We start from the raw sequence: 20,955 nt of genomic DNA, 5'->3' as shown, positions 1-20,955 counted from the left end.
TGTCCTCATGTCCTTAAAGCAGAATGAATGTTAAAACTAAAAATTTCCTACTGATCTGGATATCTCAGTCTTCATATTGATTAATAAAATAGTTATTTTTGTAATAATATTAATTTTTAATTATACCCATTCTTGTTACTTGGTTTCTATGAACCGATTTTTACGTATTAATCATTATAAAAAATAAATACGGTATCTGTAATGAATTATAGAAATTATAGGAAAAAACAGGGGGGAAAGTTATCTCAGGATTGGAGATGTATTGTGGGTGTCATATTTAATACTGTTTCAAGTGTGTACTATTCTTCTAGTTTCCCTTATTTTTCGACTTGAAGAACTTACTGCAGCATGAAGGAAATGTTTTTTGTGCAGAAGTCATTGCAAAGTGGCAAATAGTGAATTTTTAATGTTCCCCGCTGAATGTAACTTGGAAGAGATACATTTTCTAAGAGATTTTGTATATTGTTTTGTTTTGTGGGTTTTTTCCTAGAGGAGATGTGAACTGAATTTCTCTATTGTGAGGCATTTTAGGGTATGCCGTGGAACTGTTGTACATGTATCAGAATAATTTTGAAAAATTCAGTGAAGTACAGGAATAAAAGGAATGTGAAATAGTCTCAACTTTGTTTTATTTTTCAAAATAAAAATGTTTTTGAATGTCACTTGACAAACATCAATTGAAGATACAGAGAAAAGCTTTGGAACTGGTATTTTGTCAGGGATTGTAACAAACAGTAAGGGTCCTTTATAACAATACTGAAAATACTTTGCCAGCAGGAAAACATGCTTTTGCTGTGTTCATATATTTTTGAAGAAAAGTTTGTTATTTACTGAAGTCTTATCATCAGTCTTAGGTACCTTATTATAACAGGACTTATAGGTGTTTTGACAAATTACACAGCGGAAGAAATATAAAAAGCTAAAACATATTGATTACAAAAAAATTTCTTGCCTTTTGGTGGACTTTTCTTTCTTAACTGGGGTATTGTGAGCTTCAGAGGCAACTTGTCCTGGGAGATTGTCCTCTTTTCCTTCCTGCTGATTCATTCACCTCTCAGGTGATCTCAGAAACATGTATTTCTGATAAACCTCAATGGTTCACTTGTTAGACATAAAGAACTGGGGTTAGGGTCAAGGTATAAAACTTTTTTGTCCCCCAGGAAAAGTTGCTGTATCTACTTGTTTCAAGGGTATGGAGTGAAAAGAGCCACCTGTATCTCCGATGGCTGAAAGAAGTTGAAAGTTAGGAAGGATCTGACTTTAGCAAATAGGCTACATCCCTTCTGCTCTTTCTAAGGTAGTAAGAATTGTGCAAGGACTGCTTATAGATCAGGTGAGACTGAAGGATTTTCTCATTTCTGGTTCTTTCAGATGCCTGCTGGTGTAGCTTTGATTCATTTTGTAAATAGGAGGAGTGTAAGAAACACTGTGCTTTTCCTTCTTACTGAGGGCTAAAGTCAAAATCTCCTTACCAGTGGTAATTTCTGAACATCAGTACAAACAAAATGGCTTTAGCAAATTGCTAGGTAACTGGGGTCCCTGCTCAGAGCTGTTTTCCAACTCTTCCAGGGAAAAATTGATCTGATTTTGCTGAGCAATTCTCCTTTGGTATAACCTGCTGCTCATAAGCACTGGACCCCATTCCCTGGGGCTTCCAGCCAGCATTATCTAAGTATGCACTGGAAACGTTGCATAATTCACGAGGACATAGTGAACTTACCTTGTGAAAAATGTCCTGAAAGCTCTTCCGAATGCAAAGAAGGATCCTACTTTTTGGGTCCAGTAAAATACTTATGGTTTGGGGGGGACTTGCTGTATGCTTTGTTGCAGTTGTCTCCACTGTGAGACTTCAGCAATTAAGAAAGTTGCCTTTTCCTTCAACTGGCCCTTTGCTCAGGCTTCCAGAGGAAGAACTGAAATCAAAAGTTAAAAGAGGGACAGAAATTGTGCATATATCCCTAATTCTGAGTCTTTGGTCTACTAGAGTATGAATAATCTAGCCTTTAACTCCATCACATACATTTTAGTGTTTTCTCAACATGTCTTTTGTTTTTTCTTATTTTCTGTACTGCTAGGTATACTTAGAAATACATGTATTACATATACATTCTTCTCTGTGTGTTAAACAGAATTTGTAAGTCATTTATGTGAGCAGTACACAGTCAACCATCTTTACACAGTGTACTAAATATTAAATATACAGTATAACGTGCTAATAAAATGTTGCTAACATAAGTAGGCCACCTAAATTAGAGGCTAAGCCATCTCTGTGATTAACTATCTCATCTCCTGAATTGCACCTTTCGAAGGCTTTAGTAGGCAAAAAAGTATAGTAAAATATTGACAAAGTTGTGAAGATCTAAAACCAGGAAAAAAGCCTAAATAATGTTGGTCCGTTATAGCAGTTAAGAGTAGACTAATAAATCTGTTATCAGATGTTACATCTGCACATATTTGTAGCAGTGATGAGGGAGTAGTAGTATACAAAAACCTTGTTAAATATTATTGTAAATGCTCTTGTGAAGTCTTCTTCTTGTGTGGAACTTTATTTTTTTGTTTTATGTCTTTATTAATCCAGATCTTCATAAGCAGTATTATAGATTAATTTTCAAAGTAAAACTGACTGAGATTCATAACCACATTTCTTCTGTGATGATGGTGATGACATAATTTTCTTTATGGGTGGGAGTGACTGAGGTTACTGAGGAGATGTCATTGTTTTACACTGCTGAATGCTGGAGACTTTAAAGGGTATGTGTCAGCTTCAGTAGGTATAGAAATGTTGCTGTTTTATCCAGCAAGCTACTTGGAACTTCCCTCATTTTCAGCATTACACCATGAAATGCTTCATGAGATCAGCACTGGGTTAAGGAGAATGATGTGCAGGAGGAGGGAGAACATAAAGGTGGACTCAGCTGGAGGTCAGGCCTAGAACAGCATCTCATTGGATCATCAGGTGGTGTTGACCTTTTTTATTTGCAGCACAGAGAGGGTTTACTTCAGCAGGGTAGCTTTATTCAATAAAGAAAACGGGATTGTACCTGAGGCTATTTTATCCTTCATTCTAGACTTTCTCTCTGGAGCCTTCACTAGGTTCTCCCACTGAATCAAGCATCTTCCTAGCAGATGTAAAGAAACAGGAGAGGGTGCATATGTCTCACAGGAGTCTCAGTTTTTTCTCAGTTGCAAGTCAGAAACAGCCAGTTCATTCATTAATGAACAGATGAATACAGGATCTTTGTACTAAAACTTCTCTTCCTGTATTTAAAATTCCACCAGGGTTCAGTGAGAGGAAGGTATTTTGGGGTTAATAAGAAATGTGTATTCTTCAGAACAACACCACCTCCAAAAAAAAAAAAAAAAAAAAAAATCCACAGCCTTATAAAATAGTTGTTTTGTGTCCCAAAATAAAGCATGTATTTTATGCTCTAAAAGTCTGAGGTTTGTAGCGGAAAAAGATTAAGTAAATAATTCAGAATTTGTTGTGTTTACCTGTTAATAATTAAGCAGGCTAGTCTAAGTACTTTTTATAGAAAGTGAACTTTATTTATTTATTTTTATTTACTTGGCTCATGTTCTGATTTTTAAATATGAAGAAGTTGCTGCCAAGGAAGAGATCACGAGAGGAAAGGCATCAAGGAGTTAAGCGTTGCACAGAACACAAAATCTGTAGGGATGTGCAGTCTCTGGAGAGAATGGAGAATTGTCATCTCCTGTTTCCCTTCTACATTCTCCCGGACTAGTCTCGAGTGCTTTGAGGGAATTAAATTTTAAAGGTGATAGTGATTTTTTTCTTCCAAAAGCAGCACCTTTGATTCTTACTTTGTAATGCCAGTGGACAGGGATGGAGGAATCTGTCTTTGTTACGAGGTGGCACTTGGTTCATCTCAGTCGGGAAAGTTTCAGTTTTGTTCGATTTCTGAAGTAAAACACAAATTGGTAGGAAAAAAGATCAGGTAACAGACACCTAGTACGTATGTTTTCTTGTCATTTGAGCGAATTACAGACTAGTGAAAGTTTGTGAGCTGTTGGCTGTACAGTCTGAAATCTTTCTTGTTTGAGGAGGTACAGAGAGGACAACAGTGTGAGCTGCTCTCTAGACACATGTAATTCCATTGCATCCTGTGGATAGTTTGGTCAAAGTGGCTCAGTCAGGGCAGTGTTGCTTTCTGTTGTAATGAACAATCCAGTAGTTTCCCAGGTTCTCCTTGAATCTCAGTATCTATCACTTGAGAAAAGAACATGATAAGCAGCAGCATAATTCTGTTTTTTTCCACCCAGTAATTTTTGGCTCAGGCTCATACAGTCTATACCTGAGCATAGATTGAAATAGAAAATGAGAAGGGATTTGGGGTTAGATTTGGTTTTTTTCTCGCCCCTGCGAGGCAGTGATCCACCCCACCGCTAATCAGATTCCCTCCCTGCCTCAAGCAATGTCATTGCCTAATTTTTTTAACGTTTGAACTGTTCCTTGGGTCTTGGCAGAGTCAGCTATCATTTGATATTTTGATATTTTCACTCACCTCTTCCAGAAAGGAGAGAAAGCATAGGGTAGTGAAAAAATCAGTTGAAACAATTGGCATCTAAGATGAAATCTGACAGAATGTGAGAGTGATCTTTTCACTGTGTATTAAAATTCTAAGATTTTAAAAGACTGTGCATGTGATAATTAATAGCCTGATTTTTTTGACTGTTGAAGTTTTTATCTGTTACCATGATATTTTTTAATTCACTATCTGCTTTGGTATTTCCTTCAGAACACACAGGCCAGTTGCTATTACCTCTAGTATTAAAAATGTCATTTTCTTCTCATGTTTCAAGTGTTGAGTCCTGTTTAAGTAAAATTATGGTACATTAAGCTGAGAGGAGGTTAATCTGATATATGGTGTTACAGATGTTCCACTTTTTCCACCATGTGACTGTTGCCTTTAAATGTCATTTTGTCCTGGGCCTTGACAGTTCATTCAAGTCTTCCATTCAAGATAAACATGGACAGATAGTTCTTTTCAAAGAGCATTTAGAAGTACACAGGGAACTTAAATTGCTTTCTGAAAGACTTCTTCATGCGTTAAGAGTAGTAATGTAACACCACTGCTTCTTTAAATTTTTTCCATACATGTACAAAACTTCCATTCCTGCAAACCCTCTCCCCTCCCCTAGTTCATATCTCTTAAACCTGCAGGCTAAGTCAGAGGTCTGCTTTGGGCACCTGTCTTCAGAATCTGTATTGTGGAGTTTAATGCTAGTCATTTGGTTTATTTTTTTTTTTTCTTTTCTCCCCAGACAGACAAGCTTGTGTCTTCAAATAAGTTAGAGAAGAAGTAGAATCATAGAATCCTAGAGGTTGGAAGGGACCTTGAAAGATCATCTAGTCCAACCCCCCCTGCCAGAGCAGGGCCACCTAGAGTACATCGCCTAGGAACGTGTCCAGGCGGGTTTTGAATGTCTCCAATGAAGGAGACTCCACAACCCCCCTGGGCAGCCTGTTCCAGGGCTCTGTCACCCTTACAGTAAAAAAATTTTTCTGGATATTCAACTTGAACCTCCTATGCTCCAATTTACACCCATTATCCCTTGTCCTATCACTGGTCACCACTGAGAAAAGCCTAACTCCATCTCCCTGACACTCACCCCTTAGTCCATATCACAAAAACATTACTACAGTCAATAGTAATTGGTCTGTGGTTGTCCAGTGTAGGAGGCTGAACCAGTCACAAAACCTGATCTCTCAAAATGGTCCCTCGGTTCAAGGCTGAAGGGTAGTGGTGAGCCTATGTGAGTCAGTCTCTTCTCCTGGTCAAAGTACTGTCTCTGAAATGAAACAATTTCAGTCTGTAAGCCTGCCAGATTGGACTTTTCCATAAGCATTAAATTCACACACAAGTCTTTAAGGGCATTGCTGTTATGCATTGTCCATTTTACTAACACATACTTTAAACAGTGTTTGTGCCAGGTTGACTGAATCTCAGGAGACCAAAAGATTTACTGTAGTCTCACAGTGAATCATTGTCTGAAACCCCTTTGGCTCCTATATTCTTAGCATTAATCAACAGATTCCTTTCATCCACTCGGTATCAGTTTAGTTTGTATGTATGATGACCGTGTTTGGAAGGAATTGAACTGGAGTGATGATAATATAATTTATCATTTATATTTTATTCTTTGCATTTTGTCATTTGAACACAGTCTTAAAAAGAGAAGATCCTCACTATTGTCATTCTATAATATTTTCTCTACCTTGGTGAAAGGCCCATAACCTTGAGAGAAAATGTAAATAAAATTGATGTGTTCTTTACGTGTTCTTGAATGGAATTTTTTATCTCAGTTTCACTTGGTCTGATGATAGTTCACTGAATAGGATTTGTTTCATTAGCAGCAAATGTCAAAAGGCCATACAGTTTTTAAGGTGCTAACATAAGGAAGTGAACATATATGTATAGTTCTTTCTTGTTTGCATTTGATTAGCAGTACAGTGTGCTGTTGTTATTGTACAAGCAACAGTCAAAGCAAAGGAGGTATTCTGAATGTAGGACTGTCCAAGTTACCCATTTCTATATTTCTTTTTTTTTTTTTATGCTAGATCTCCTTCTGTTTAAATACTTTAAAAAGCAGTTTCCTTAATCCTTGAAAACAATTTTTTCTAGGAAATTGCTACCTCAGGTGTCTCTGAGTATTGTGATGTATTTTGGTCAGTAAGCCTGTTGCCATCCTATGCAGTAAAGTATATGCTTGTGCTTACTACTAGGGACTTACATTTCAAGTGGGCCAAAAGGTGTTTCCTGAGCTATATGCATATTTTTCACATCATCGATGTCATATGGATGCATCATATTTCTGGGGTATTACTCTTGATCTGTGTGAAACAATTTAATGTAAACACAGAAGTTGGATTGAAAAATTTTTGGAAATGGTGCACTCTGGTACCTGTCTTGATCCCACAGACAAACATCTGCAGGTACAAGTTTTGCTCAAGTAAAATAACTTATGAAAATAGTTTTTCAAATTGCAAGGCAGAAGTGTGGGAATTTTCTAGCTCACTGAACTTGGGCAAAGGATCAATTTGAACTATGTTCAAAGGATCAATTAATGATTGTGAAAATAAAGAAACAGACTTCTGTACTCACAGCTCACACAAGGATAAGTGTGTACATTGTGGATAGTTTTACAAAATTTGAAATGCCAGTAGATCAGAGAAGGCAAACTGAGGCTTTTGACTTAGGTTTCATAATTTGCAGTTTCAGGAGCAGCACCACTGGTCTTGACTGTTCAGTGGGTTTAAAATAGAAAATACTTTCTTTCTCCTTGCGTTCAGTTTTTCCCATGCTTTTTCCCACTTCTCATCTGTTCCAGTTTCCCCTGTGCCACGCTCTTACTGGGCTCAGTCAGCAGAGCCATCTCTTGCTGCAGCACATAGTGTGCCGGAACGTACAGAGTGCTTCATTGTTAGATGACTTAGATATTAGGCAAACATCACAGTTTCTTACCTAATAGTGTCTCTTAAATCAAACATACCCTCATGCAATACATCTTAGCAGCATTTCAGTTCAAAATCCTACCCTCATTACTCAATATTTTAGGCCTTGTGTTTTGCTTTATGCATTGTCAGTGCAGAACTGACAGACTATTCCAGACCCTGATTGTGTTAAGTTGGAAAATGCTAACAGCTGCCATCCAGCATGCTTTTTCAGGTAACAACAGACCTTACAAAAGCTGAAGCAAATGCTACACAGCCTTAGTTCAAGGAAAATAAACCTTCTTCCCTGAAAACAGTGGAAGCTGCAGTTGAACCAGACTACGCTGTGTACGCTCAGGGCTGAATGACATAGGCTGGGGGAATTGCCACAGGGAAATTTCTGTAAATGCTGAACCTGGGGTGTTGTTGGAATTTAATGGTCATCAATAGAAAGCACCCAGAAGAGAAGATGAAGGCTGCAAATGAGAAAGCAACAGAAGCATCCCTGTAGTAGCCAGGAACTGGTGGGAAGTCAAGATGGGACACACAGAGACATAGTCTGCTAGTGTTACATCTTCTTTATTTGAGAAAGCAGAGCTTTGTATTCTTTTTTTTTTTTTTTTTTTTTTTTTTTTTTTTTTTTTTCCCTGAATCAGCAAGGTGCTCCACAGATCAGTTCTTTTGTGTTACTTTCATCAGTTAACACAGGTCTGTTCACAGATGAAAAAAAATCATCTAAGCTTTGAGGGGGCAGGACTGTAACAAATAAGTGTAATTGAATTGGTTCTGCAGTATGACAAAGGGGTTAAGATCTCAGTATTTAAAATGTCTTTGTGGCTAAGCTTTAAAACCCCTTCACCAGCAAAGGATTAAAGAATACCTGTGGGCTTAGTTAGTCCAGTCCTGCTATACTTGAGCTGGTATTAGCTTTGGACACAGGTTGTTAGGTGGAGGGTCAACACCTAAGGGGAATGAAGGGATCTCATTGCTCCTGCAGGAAGACAGGAAGCCTGGATGAAGTGAATTTAGGCACTGTGAGTCTACTTATTATAATGAAAACTGGAAATTTTACCAGTCAGGTCCTTAAACCATATCCTGAATTCACCGGAGTTTTAGCCCAAGTCTGAAAATAAGACTTCAAATTCTTACTTTTTCCTCAGCTGTTTGGCAGCCAATTCTGAACATTTTGGTAATTAGTGGTATATGGTACTAAATCTGCTTTTTGTTCTTTTTTCAAAATGCAGTCTATAGAGAGATTTTCTGAACATTTTAGTAATTAAAAGCATTTCTGGCTGAAAGATGCAAACACTTTATACACAGTTTTTCATTAAAAAAAAAAAAAAGTCCTCTTCAAACTCTTGACCTGTTGGAGTACTTACCTATAACTTTTTTCCACAAATGTATTTTAATGGCAAACATGAGTGGCAACACTTTGGTTGTGACACCCATTTGTTTTTATCTGCAACAGTCATGAAACTACACATAATGGAAAACTGGGATTAATTTTTTTAAGCACAGAGTCATAGAAATCAGTCCATATCAATTTGGTGTTTGGTTGTGTGAATTTTTTCTTTGGAGAATGTGTAGGGCATGAGAGTTTGGATATTAGTACATTTATCTTACTTGTTCACTCCCAGTGTAGGAAATGTGAATGTGAAGGACTGTTTTGTCTTCCTTCAGAGAGCTATATGTTTATATATATACAGCATTCCTCCCTCTTTCCCCTCTGAACACCTAGCTATTTGACTGTTACCAAAACTCATGGTATTGTCTGTGCAAATCCCTAAACATAAACATTTCTTTTTTTTACAGCAGCATAAGAAAGAAGTGTTGAGAGCTGCTCTTAACCCTTTTGGAGTCCGAAGTCAAAAGGTAAGACCAAATGCTAGTTTTTGGGTTTCTGAAAGTATTCTTAGTTTAATTGTTTAGAAATGCTATTTCCCTATCACATTTGAACTGAGATTTCCCAGGAGAAAAGCAGGGATATGGTAAGAAGACTCAAAGCTTGATTAGACCTCTTTAAAAGCACCAGCATATCTGGGCATAAATTATATAGGTAAGTTACAAGTGGTGAACTGCAATTACCTGTTTTACTTAATAGGAAAACATTGACATTAAGAGTCAGTGGGACTTTCAGTAGGGTTTAATATTGCTAAGGATTTAATGATTTTTGTCTCACTATAACTTGATAGTTTTTATGATATATAAAGTTTTTTCAAATTACAGTAAGACAAATCCTGTAGCTCTTTTCTCAGGCATGAATCCCTCAATGGGAGTTTTGCCTGAGTGAGAACTGAATGAGGTCTAAATAATTAGCAATTAAAATATTCAGTTATTGTGCTACTGTATATAACAAAGCACTGGAGGTATTAAAAATTGCTAATCTCCTCCTTATTAAAATGTTAACTGCTAAGCATAATACAGTTTTGCATTTTCTATCATTCATTTTTGCAGTTCATTAGTAGAGGTGAAATGTTTGTGACAAATAGTCATTTGAACTTTTAGGGATTGCCTTTGTTTTCCTGGCATTTTAGTTAATGTTTCTGAGTTAATTTACAAGCTGAAATGTTTGAGGAAGCTGTGGATTTCAGTAAAAAACTACACAATGTACGAAGAATAACTTTTGACAAAGCATTCATGACTATATCCAGTCAAAACGAGATTGTAAGCTCCTCATCAGAGACTGAACTGGGCAATTTAGGTATCTAATTTATATGTTTTGATCATCAGCTTCTTCTAATAAACTCCAATAAGTAATAGGCTAAGGTTTTACTGGACGAATAATTTTCAGTGGGACACTGTCATGTGAACAGTGCAGCAGCAGGTTAAGAAGCAAAGTTGGTGAAATCATTTAGTTGTGCACCAGTTGTGCACCCTGCTCTGCTAACAAGCATTTGAGCTGTTTGTAACTATGATAGGTAATATAAGGGTCAGACTGTGCTCTTGTCCTGCTCCACTGTACAAAAGAAAAATAAGATGTATCTCCTGTCTTCTTCATCACACAGCAGCAGGAGCAGGATGCGTGGGGAAGGGAGAATGGTGTTTGATGAGTGAGAAAGGAGTGGTAAGTGAAGGTTATAACTGGTAGAGGAAAAAGGTGAATTACTGGAAGGATCTGGTGACGGGTGAATTTCACAAGGGAAGGTGACTCCCTCAATACTGTTTCTCCCATATCCATTCCCTAGAGTAGATTTTGTTGCTTATTATGCCTAAAGGTTTTTTTCGTAATTGTTCGGAATAGCCATCCCTGGCCTATGCATTTGATTATGCCATATAACACTCTTGGCAATTCAGACTATGATTCTGCAAGGACTTACACGTGTATTTCCCTTACAGTGTTACAAGTAATCCTGTTGAAGTAGATGAGATTAATTGCAGGGTATAAAGTTAAGCATGTATATTAGTCTTTGTAGTAAAAGAGGTGCAATTTCATTTATTTATTTATTTTCAGGGTGGGAAATTGTTTTTAAAAATACATAAATACATGGAATTTTCTGACAATTTTGTGGCAATTAAAGAGGAGGTAGATGGTAGCAAGGTAAACTCTGCTTGTTCTCAAAATCCACAATTTTGTCAGGTTCTCAGCTGTAAAGTAAGGAAAAGAATAGGCTGCTATCATTTTCTTTTTTACATGCACAGTTAAACCTCCAGCTACATTGAGATGATTGTATAATTTATTATAGAGGAATGTGCAGGACAGAAATCAAACAGGAAGGCATGTGTGCTTGTATGGACCCTTGTTTATAAATTTCATCAGATTGGTGCACACCTCAGACATTTTATTTAGTGATAAGATATGCAAATTGTTCTGGAGCCAGCCGCAGTACTTTCACCTGAATGTCAAAACTGACAGAGATTTTTAAATCAAACCTCAACAACAACTTGTATTTTAAAGCAACAGTTCCTAAGATACAACTACCAACTACAGACGAGTAAGTGCAGAATGCTTTTCCTACTTTTCTTCATACTGTTTTTCTGTCCTTACTTGTTTACCTCTGTGGAGGAACAGGGTTGCAGGCTTACCTGTAAGTACTGGGTGTAACTATGGGCAACAGTTAAGAGGAGCTATAAATTTATGTGGAAGTATGCACAAAGCACAGGAATGCAAATTGAAAGTGAGGAGACTTAGAAAATGAGATTTATAGGAAAGGAAACTTCTGATTTTCCAGCATCACAACTCCCATACCTGTGAAGGAATGGGTAAAGCAAACTCATAACTTCAACTGGTTTCTCCTTCTTTGGTTTTAGTTTTGTTACATTTGTGTCCTTATATCAGAATGTGGTAGTAGAAGCCTGTGGATATACTAGAAAGTTTGGATTATAGATCATAGCTTTTTCTTGAGGTTGAGAACTGAAATTACTCAAGTCTGTAGATATTGACTGCTGGGGTTTTAGTTTTGAGTCATGGGAGAAAGGACGTAATTGAAAATACAGCTTGAAATTTAAATGTTAGTTGTGTTTATTTTCTGAATCCTTGTTTAAGTCAGTGCCCACTGCCTATAAAGTGATAATCCTGTATATTTTCCTCAGATTCACTTCTTCCCCTTCTTTCTGCAAACGTGTGCACGTAACTATGTACCATCTGAAGTTTCCCTAGGGCTTTTTTTTTTGGCTTGTTTTCTTCTTAGTGTTTTTAGTATGTGTACCTATTAACAGGGAAGATACAGGGGCTGAAAACTTTTAACAAAGGATAACATCTGAGCATCTGCATCTGTGTATTTGTGTGTTCATGAGAGAGAGAGTGTTGTGATTAGAGAGATTATGACAGAATGTTACTTGGTTTTGATTACATGCCTTGTTATATATGTTCTTCTGACGCTCTGCATTCTCTTGTATCACTTGGTCATTATGTCCTAATAAATACCCTGTATGACAGATTAAAATTTCTTGTCCATTGCTTTAGTTGGTACCAGCCTCTTCCAGGTGGGATTTTGCTTGCCACATTTAAATAAGAGAAACATTTTTCATTCACTACTAAATGAGAAGAAAAGATTTATATGTGTCATGATTAGAAAGATACAACCTTTCCATACAATCTAAGTCCCACAGCATATGGTTTTGGACCTGCTTTCTATAGTTTTCAGAGTCCCCAGAAGTACTCTGTAGAAAAGGACTTCTAGAATACTTAAGGCTTATGACTTGTGCGATTTAGGCCACTGCAGAACATTTTGTTTACAACAACTAATTCTAGGACCTACTTGGTTGTTGTGGATACTTAACTCCTACCCACTCAAACTGAGGCACTTCAAAATAATTAAAGTAAATGAATAATGTGCACACAGAGCAAAGCCTTTCAGAGGGAAAGTGAGTTTATTGAAAGAAAGAATTTGCTTTTTTTGCTAAATAGTTTCTCTCAAGGTCTTCTTAAATAAGCAGCAAATGTTTTTGTTAGAAAATAAAAAATAAAACTGAACCTTTGATTGTTATTTCTACCACGGTTGATGAAGTGAAATCAGTGAAAGCTAGAAAAAATCATGTGGAATTTGTTTTTTTCAAGCTGAAGTCCAGGCAGTAGTGTATTGGCTCTTGGCAAAATTATGAGTGAGGTATCACTGGCAGAAATACAATGGATGTTGTGGTATGTTCATCTTTAATGCACTGCTTTTAAGTAATTTGAAAAATTGAAAATATTTTTGAGGGCATTTCTGGACCTTGCAGTCCAGAGTGTAAAAGCACCTAAGGAGGAAGAAGAGCCATGATGACACTGATTTTTCCCTGATTGGCTGTAGGGATACTCCTGGTTTAGTCTTTCACCTAAATAGATGCACTTTAACCAACTGCTCCAGTATTAATGCCATGGCTGCAGCTATCAACATTGATACCTGCCAGGTTGCAGTTAGAGTTCTTTGCTTGCTTCTGTATAGGGAATAATTACCTATAGCTGATACCAATAACCCTGTTAATCTTACCAAAACCGTGTACATACATGTTTGATAAATGGTGGTACTGGCATCTGTCATGTTCTTTCAACCTCAGCTTAACAGAAAATCTCTGTTCTTGCATGTGTCATCCTTATGTGCAATCTCCAAGAGCAGAAATTCAGCTTCTTTCTTAGGGTGACATTACATTTGCTGTTTTTTCTGTGCTGAATTTCACTCCAGGTATCCAGCAGCATTCCAGAGGGAGAGGTGACCGGCATTACAGCCTGTACTGCTGCTGCTCTACTTGTCATGAATAATGTCCCACTGGGGTAGTTAATCATTACACTAACTTTTTCCTGTTTCTTCATAGCTGATTGCTTCCCAGGGGACATGGGTTACCTGGCTTCCAAAACAAAGTTCAGTATTGTGTATGCATGTGTGTTCACCTGCATGCATATGCATTGTGCTGTTCAGAAGATGTTCTAGAAAACTACCAGTGCAAGGCCAGTGTGTCTATTTTCTGTATAAAAGGTAGAAGAGTGGTAGATGTTTTACCTTCCCTCCTTCACAATATGCAAGTATTGGTCTCTTTAATTGGCCATGATCTGACAACTCCTCTAGGAAAAAAACAATGTCCCTGTCCATGGGGATTGAAAAATGGGCAAGGAATAGATGTCAGTGAATTCTTCTGAGCCTCAGAAGAAGGAATTTAACCACTGTGGGTTTTGCTCACGTGTATGTGGCTGTATTGATTGCCAGGGTGGAACCCAAGAAGAAACTTTTAATCATTCTGATTTTCTTCTTCATCTTAAGTGCACATAATCTTGTAATATCTGGTGGATGTGGCTCAGGTGTCTCTTGGCGTTTTTGCCACGTGGAACAAAATGTAGTGTTAAATTCTTTCTTCTGTGCCAGTGAGTTTGTTTGCCTTCATTGAAAATAGCAAGTTTTCTGTTCAGATGTCAATATTCAGGTGGCCAGACAGATTGAAGTACCCATCTTCACTATCTCTGGTGTTTGTTTTGGGAAAGTTAATTTTTCTTCTATGGATAGATCAGGATAGTGATTTTTTTTGCGCATTCTCCTGGTCACATTTCTATTCTGTTGTCTTTTTTTAAACCCAGTGGGCGCTTGACTTCCGAGGTTTTCCATAGAAGTAGAACTTGGGTTGCCAAGGCACTAGTTGTAAAAGGGACAGTTAAATCCTCCATTTGGAGGTGCAAAATTTCAACTTCAGAACATTATTTTGTCCTACAAAGTTATATATTTGCATATACATACATATATTTGAAAGATATATATATGTGTGTGTAGGATATATATTTCACTGGTTAGTACTCTGAAATCTTCTCCCCCTCCTTCCGTCCTTCCCTCCTTTCTTCCTTTCCTTTTTTCTTCCTCCCTTTCTCCTTCTTTCCCCCCTTTGCTCTCCTTTTCTCTCTTTCTCTCTCCCTCTCTGTCTCCAAATTTCCCTCTTTCTCTCCCTCTCCCCCCTTTCTATAGATGGATTTCTGTTTTCCTGTTAGAGCTGACTCAGACACTTATCTGGTGTCACTGTGGCAATGCTGCTGAATGTCTTCCAAGTGCCTTGTTCATTTTTAAAACCTTCCAGTCAACACCGACCTTAAGTTATGCAATAGCATGGCTAGCAGAGTAGCATTACTGCATAACTCAGTGTTATCAGCAATGCAGGTCACTGAAAGACCAACCTCCTATTCCTCCTAAACCAGCAAATAAAATAGCAGACAACAACATGAGGGACAACAAGAAGTTTGAAGAAGTGTGAACTGGAGCATTTACATGGCAACAGCACATTTTAGTGTCAAGTAGGTGAGGTAGACCATTCTGTCTGTGAAAAACAGCTTTCAAGCCATTTTAGCCATTCCTTTCAGTTGCTCTGAATCAAACCTTGCTATCATTTTTACTGATGGTAATAGGACTTTGGGGAGTATGCAGGTCTCTGCCTTCAAAAGGCATATCTTAAGGATGGCTGGGAGAATTCATGAAAGTAGGCACAGGCTCTTCTGAGAGAAAAACAGCTGAATACCTGTCTTTTCTGTGGCAAGAAATCAATATAGAAGAAAATGAAGAAGCACTGCTACTCAGTCACAGAGCATTTTAATAACATAAGGAATTTTATTTTAAGTTTTTAATAATCTGAATCATAATGATTAATTTGCAGAACTTTGATCAGAAACTTCTTCCTTCCTCTGAATTAAAAGATCTTTACAATAATGTTTGTAGGCTCATTTAAGTGTTCTTTATGAGATGGGATTGCCCCAAGATATCAGTATCCATGTCTAAGAGTTATGTTCTCAGTTTAATTGGTATGTGGCTGAACCACAATGTTCCAGTCCCACCTGCCTGGTTGGGCTATAAACATGAAATGAGCCATTTCAAAATATGCTTCAAGCCTCCTTCAGATACCAGAGGCCAGCAGTAGGTCTCTCAGGTAATCTCCTAAACCAAGACCAGCACCAGCAGAGGTCATCAATGGGGAGTGTCTCTCTTTGCTGAGGCTCTATGCTGAAGCCAAGATTTTATTCATTTAGGGGTGACTGAACCACCTTAGGTCTTGGAAAAAAAGAAAAAAAAAAGTGATTTTACTGCAGCAAACACTGGACATGTGGAAAACAGCTTTTCTTTGGTTATTTTGCAATTAGTTTTAAAAATTTTAGTCTCCCAAGGTACTTCATTATAACTGGTGAATCTGAGCAGGGATATGTGTGGAGGCAACACTGTAATGGGAAAAACATAAGGTAATATCCAGACTGATCCAAATAAGCAATTCTACTTTCTACCTTCCTACCATGCTCTTCAGAAAGGTGTGGGTTGTTTTGGTGGTTTTTTTTTTTCCAACCAGGTGTCTGGGGAGAAGAGCTGCGCAGATTTTCACAGTAATGCCCACATTGATCTTTCTCTCAGGGAGATCTGCTTCCTATGGTTTGGAGATCTGCCTGTGGATTTTTGAGGAGACAGTTACACGTGTATGTACACTGAGCATCAGTGGCCTGCAGGTAATCCTGTTGTCTCTAACTTTAGCATTTGACTTTAGTAGAATACATTAATGTCCAGTTAAACAAGTTTTGTTTATGGCACTAACTGAAAGGCAGCAGCAGGTGCAAACTAACTTGCATATGCCCTCTTCTGGTATTGGCCAGTTTTATGAAATGCTGTTTACATTCTCTAATTAAATTTTCCATAATGCATACATGAAATCATGAGCTCTTCCAGACCCACAGAGTTCTGTAGTATTTTAAGTTGCTAAATTAGGCTAGCTACTAGATTTTGTTTAGAGGAAGTAAATTGACCCCTGCTACTTCTGCTCCCCTCTTGAAAACAAAAGCTCCCCATTTTTTAAAAGAACATATGTGCATGTAAATAATTTTCATCTCAGAATGGCAGCAATGTTTATCTGAATATTTATTTCTTAAATGGCAAAAAGAATATACTGTTACTTTGAAAGTATCTTTTCTTTCTTGTTATGTAGCTATTAGGAGATTTATCTCACTGTTAAACTTGCATTTACATGTTTAGATCATACTTTTTGGAGCACAGTTTTGAGAGGGAAAAAAAATCAGTCACAAACTCTCATTCCTCTTACAAACCTCTTATAAACCTGTTCCCTGACATCCAGCAATTTGGCTGTTATGGTTACAGTTTGGCACATTGGAGGAATAATACAGATAAGCCTTAACCAAGAGACTGGAGCTTAGATTGTTAAAGGTGTACAAAGCATGTTGATCTGAATATAGCTATAACACTTCAGTAATGAATGCATTGACTATCAGCTAATTGGGTGTTTTTTAAAAACAAAAGCATGATTTAGCTGAAGGTTTTTTTTCTCCCTTTTATAAGCAATTTTGTAACCAGAGATCTTTTCCTTGAAGTCTTGCAAATGGCAAAAATAAGGAGAGAGCACATGGACTCACCCAGAGTGCTTGCTAGCACAAAAAAATCCCCAAACCAAAAAAACAACAAAAAATAAAACAAAATAAAGCTTCTAGGCTATGTCTGAGCAAACTTCACACTTCTCTTGTAAGAAAAAAGAAAGCAGAACTCACTTTTTTACTGCTTTGGAAAGATCAAATGAGCTAACCTCTCCTATTACAGAACAATTTTTCTATGTGTTCCACTTACAATTCTCATTGGAAATCAAGCAGCTTTGTTTTTCAGCACTTCTGCAAACTTAGTCCTTCATGCATACACATAAAACCCCCCAAATCCATGCATCCTAGGGAATCAAAGATTTAGAAAGGTACATTTTTCATAGGTAGTTATAAATATGTATTAAAAATTCCCATCGCATGAATTTCCCATGGGGATAATACATGAAATCACAAAGGAAAACGTTATGGCAAAAAGCAGTGAAGTAAATTCAATCCTAGATCTTCCTTTTAAGGAGGTGCAAACTGAAGTAGCAACATTACACTGAGATGGAAAACAGCAGTTGAAAGAGACCTGGTTTTGAATCTGAGATTTTGTTTTTTACTTTTTACTAGTATAGAGTTATAAGACAACTGTGGTGGTGTCTTCTGTGGCTTCTAGAATCTTTCTAGTTCTGGAAGATACCAGCTCATGAAATATAAGTAAGGCAAGAGGTCTTCATGGCTTTGTTTCAATTCAGGACACTGATTGTTAACACAGGTTTTGATGAACTCCAAGAACATTGTAACTCCACAGGAAACCTTCTTGGGGATGATCCCTGCAAATGGGGAACAAATGCTTTAATTTTTTTAAATAATTTTTTTTAAGAGTGTCTTGAGGAAAATCTAAAGTCTGTTTTGTTTTGGTTTTTTGTCTAATGCACTGCATGCACCAAAATACCAGACAGTAAAACTTTCTCCTTACACAAAGCTGTCATTGGTTTAAGGCTGTTTTGCTCCCTCTGAATGTGTATTGAAACAAATGCCTCACTTGGCTCTCCCAGAGCAGTTTTACGGAATAAAGCACCGCACGTACCACGCACAGTGGCACTATTAACACTGCAGAATGAGGCTGGGAGAAAAGCTCATATAGGAGCTGCACACCTAGGTGCAGTTAGTAAACAGAAACAGTTACCCTCATTAAGCATAATTAAACCTAATATTGACTGTAAACTGTTACTTACCTTAAACTTCTCTACAGACAGTGTGGGAAAGGGATTAACTTAGCAGATAGGTACACTAATTACCACCTTCTTCACATTAAAGTTACCATCAGGAAGGCCTATATTCATAAATAAAACATAGTAGGGGATGAGAGACTGAGAAATATGTAAATTCATTTGCAGAAAAAAAGACCAAATTAAAAAAAAAAGTTGAATGATGCTACTGGAAGCAAAATGGCACTCTAGCTAATTACCATGAAAAGTATGATAAATCATGGACGTGTATCCTTGACTTCTGACTGATAGAGCCTGCAGAGTGCAGTCTCTCATGCGTAGCTGCCACTGACTGATTTAAACCCAATCCACTATCGGGTTTGATGGGAAAGCATGAAAGTGTGTTATTTTATTTCCTTGGGTATTGTTGCTACTTCTTTCTCCTAGAAATGACTTGCAATTATTGTAAAAATACAGTCTGATTTCTTGTCTGCAGAAGAATTGTCGTTTGATGCAATTGACAAACAAAGGTTCAAAGATGGTCTAGTTATGGTTTAATAGCTGTATTTTCAAATGCAATTGATCTGGTACATTGAGACAATTATAGAAATACAATAAAATGTCAGGGGAGGGGTTGCTTTTGCTTTGGTGTATTTATTCTCATGGGAGAGATCCTGTGTCCCACAGACAAGATGAAAAGTGAGAAATGGTTTTATTTATGAAATTCTCTTTATTTTCTGGAGAATTTTAAGTGAGTCACATTGCTACTGTGTTCTTCAGCATTTTGATCCATTTCCTTCCAAATTTCTTAGTTTTCTGCACTTTACAATCCCTGCAAGGGACTGCACACTTTTAAGGTTATTCAGATGAGAGAAGCTTGCAGGATGAGGCCATACTGTGTGTTATCATGTAATCCTGTAAACACTTTACATTTGAATATAACAACGATATGATTGCTGTTTGTGGGGTATTTTCTGTTTTTCTCATATATCTGACAAGAGTACTTTTTGTCTGAGTCATATCAGAATAAAAGTCATGCCAGAGTAATGGGAGGACATAGTGACCCTGATCTTCCTGAGCAGAGCATTTCCTAAGCCACAGGAATAGCAGAAGCATGAGTACACTTGTATTTAAAACCCAAAGTGGACATTTGCCGTCACAGTGATATTCTTATTATGTGAATATTTTAACACAAAATTATTATTGGCTTCTGCTGAGCATTATCCTTTAACTCTCTATGAACTTAAATCATTTGGTATACCAGGGAGGAAATGGAATATTTGTAATGCTCATAGAATAGGGGTTTGCTGAAAACAGAAGTGGGAAAAGTAAAGTTAATAGCTTAACATTTGCAGATAATACCTAGTTAGTACAGTTTTTTCGTTTGCTTTAAGTTCTCTTTTTGGTTTTTCTTTTCTTCTGGAGAGATATAGCCCTGCAATATTGATATGATGTACAGGTAGGAATATATAATTTCCAGGTATGGGCATTATGCTTCAAGAAACAATGGTAAGTAAGTAACAGTATTTTCCTGCTCTGGTAACCTTTATTCTTCCTCTGCAGTTTTTTGTGTACTCAGCTTCAATGTTTATAGATGCTATCTTCATATCCTTTTCGCAGTTTCACTGAGTTTTGACAGCATAGGATTTGAAGAAATGTATTAGGGCTGAGTTTCAGCACTGCAAATTACTTTCAAGATTTACATGGCCAAGTTCTGCAATGACACACACTTCATAACAGATAATTAGCAAAGCAAAGAGATGTCCTCTGAACAGTAAAAAATTATTACTGTCTAGCAAAGTCAATTTATTGGAGTAAATCAAAGTTTAGAGGCTAGGTTATTTCATCATGAAGAATACCTGCATCCCTTCCTGTCTTTAGGACTAAAGAATCACAGCAAGGAACTTTAATCTGGGAGTCACTTCTGAGGAGTCATTTGTTCTGTCTGTTTCTTTAGGGAAATTTAGAACAACTCTGTTACAGGTCTGTTACTTTTTTTCTGATTTCTTTCCACGTCTTTTCAAAGAGAGGAAAGGGAGGTCAGTGGAGAGGAAATGGAGAAACCAACTTGAGACACGGAAGTCGGTGCCTGGTCAGATTTTCCCAGATGTATCATCTAGATGTCATGGGGATTCTTAGTCACTTTGCATCTCTAACAGTGGGCAGCCTAAAGCCTGGGCAAGCATTTCAGCATTTGGCCTGTTAGTAACAGCTGCATGATTTTCCTAATTGGAAATTGAAATTGGGTATATCAGCTTCCCAGGGATACGTTGAAAACAAGTACTTCTGGTAAATAATTAATACTAGGAAAGCTCTGTTACAGAAGAAATGGGATTCTAAATGCCAACCATGCTTTTGGAAAGGAAAGAAATTTTAGTCTTCTTTGTATGTTAGCATCCTAAAACTAAACTGGGTTAACTCCCATCTTCTGCCTATCCAGCTGGTGTTCAGTGGACACTTCATGTCCACTGGGCACAATACTTACCTATCTGATCTCTTGTCAAACTTATTCCACTCATTGCTTCTAAGAGTGCACTTAATGATTCTAGCAAAACAAT

At 37.3% G+C, this 20,955-nt stretch overlaps 1 protein-coding gene across 50 annotated transcripts in view; it reads left to right on the top strand.

The window, feature by feature from the left end:
* Nucleotides 1-20,955, top strand: part of ZBTB20 (zinc finger and BTB domain containing 20) — a 505,805-nt gene that overhangs the window by 79,434 nt on the left and 405,416 nt on the right. For 26 of the 50 annotated variants that reach the window (XR_011729104.1, XR_011729105.1, XM_071759936.1 and 23 more), the window contains 2 exons: nt 9,266-9,325; nt 16,240-16,331. The gene's annotated coding sequence lies outside the window, so the exon portion shown is untranslated. Of the gene's footprint in view, nt 1-9,265; nt 9,326-11,284; nt 11,386-16,177; nt 16,332-20,955 lie in introns of those variants that run through there. The other 24 variants (XM_071759958.1, XM_071759995.1, XM_071759988.1 and 21 more) reach the window with 6 other exon arrangements.

Source organism: Heliangelus exortis, chromosome 1 (assembly GCF_036169615.1).
Source record: "Heliangelus exortis chromosome 1, bHelExo1.hap1, whole genome shotgun sequence".
Lineage (NCBI taxonomy): Eukaryota > Metazoa > Chordata > Aves > Apodiformes > Trochilidae > Heliangelus > Heliangelus exortis.
Note: the sequence above shows the minus strand (reverse complement) of the source record. Positions and strands in the feature narration are given on the sequence as shown.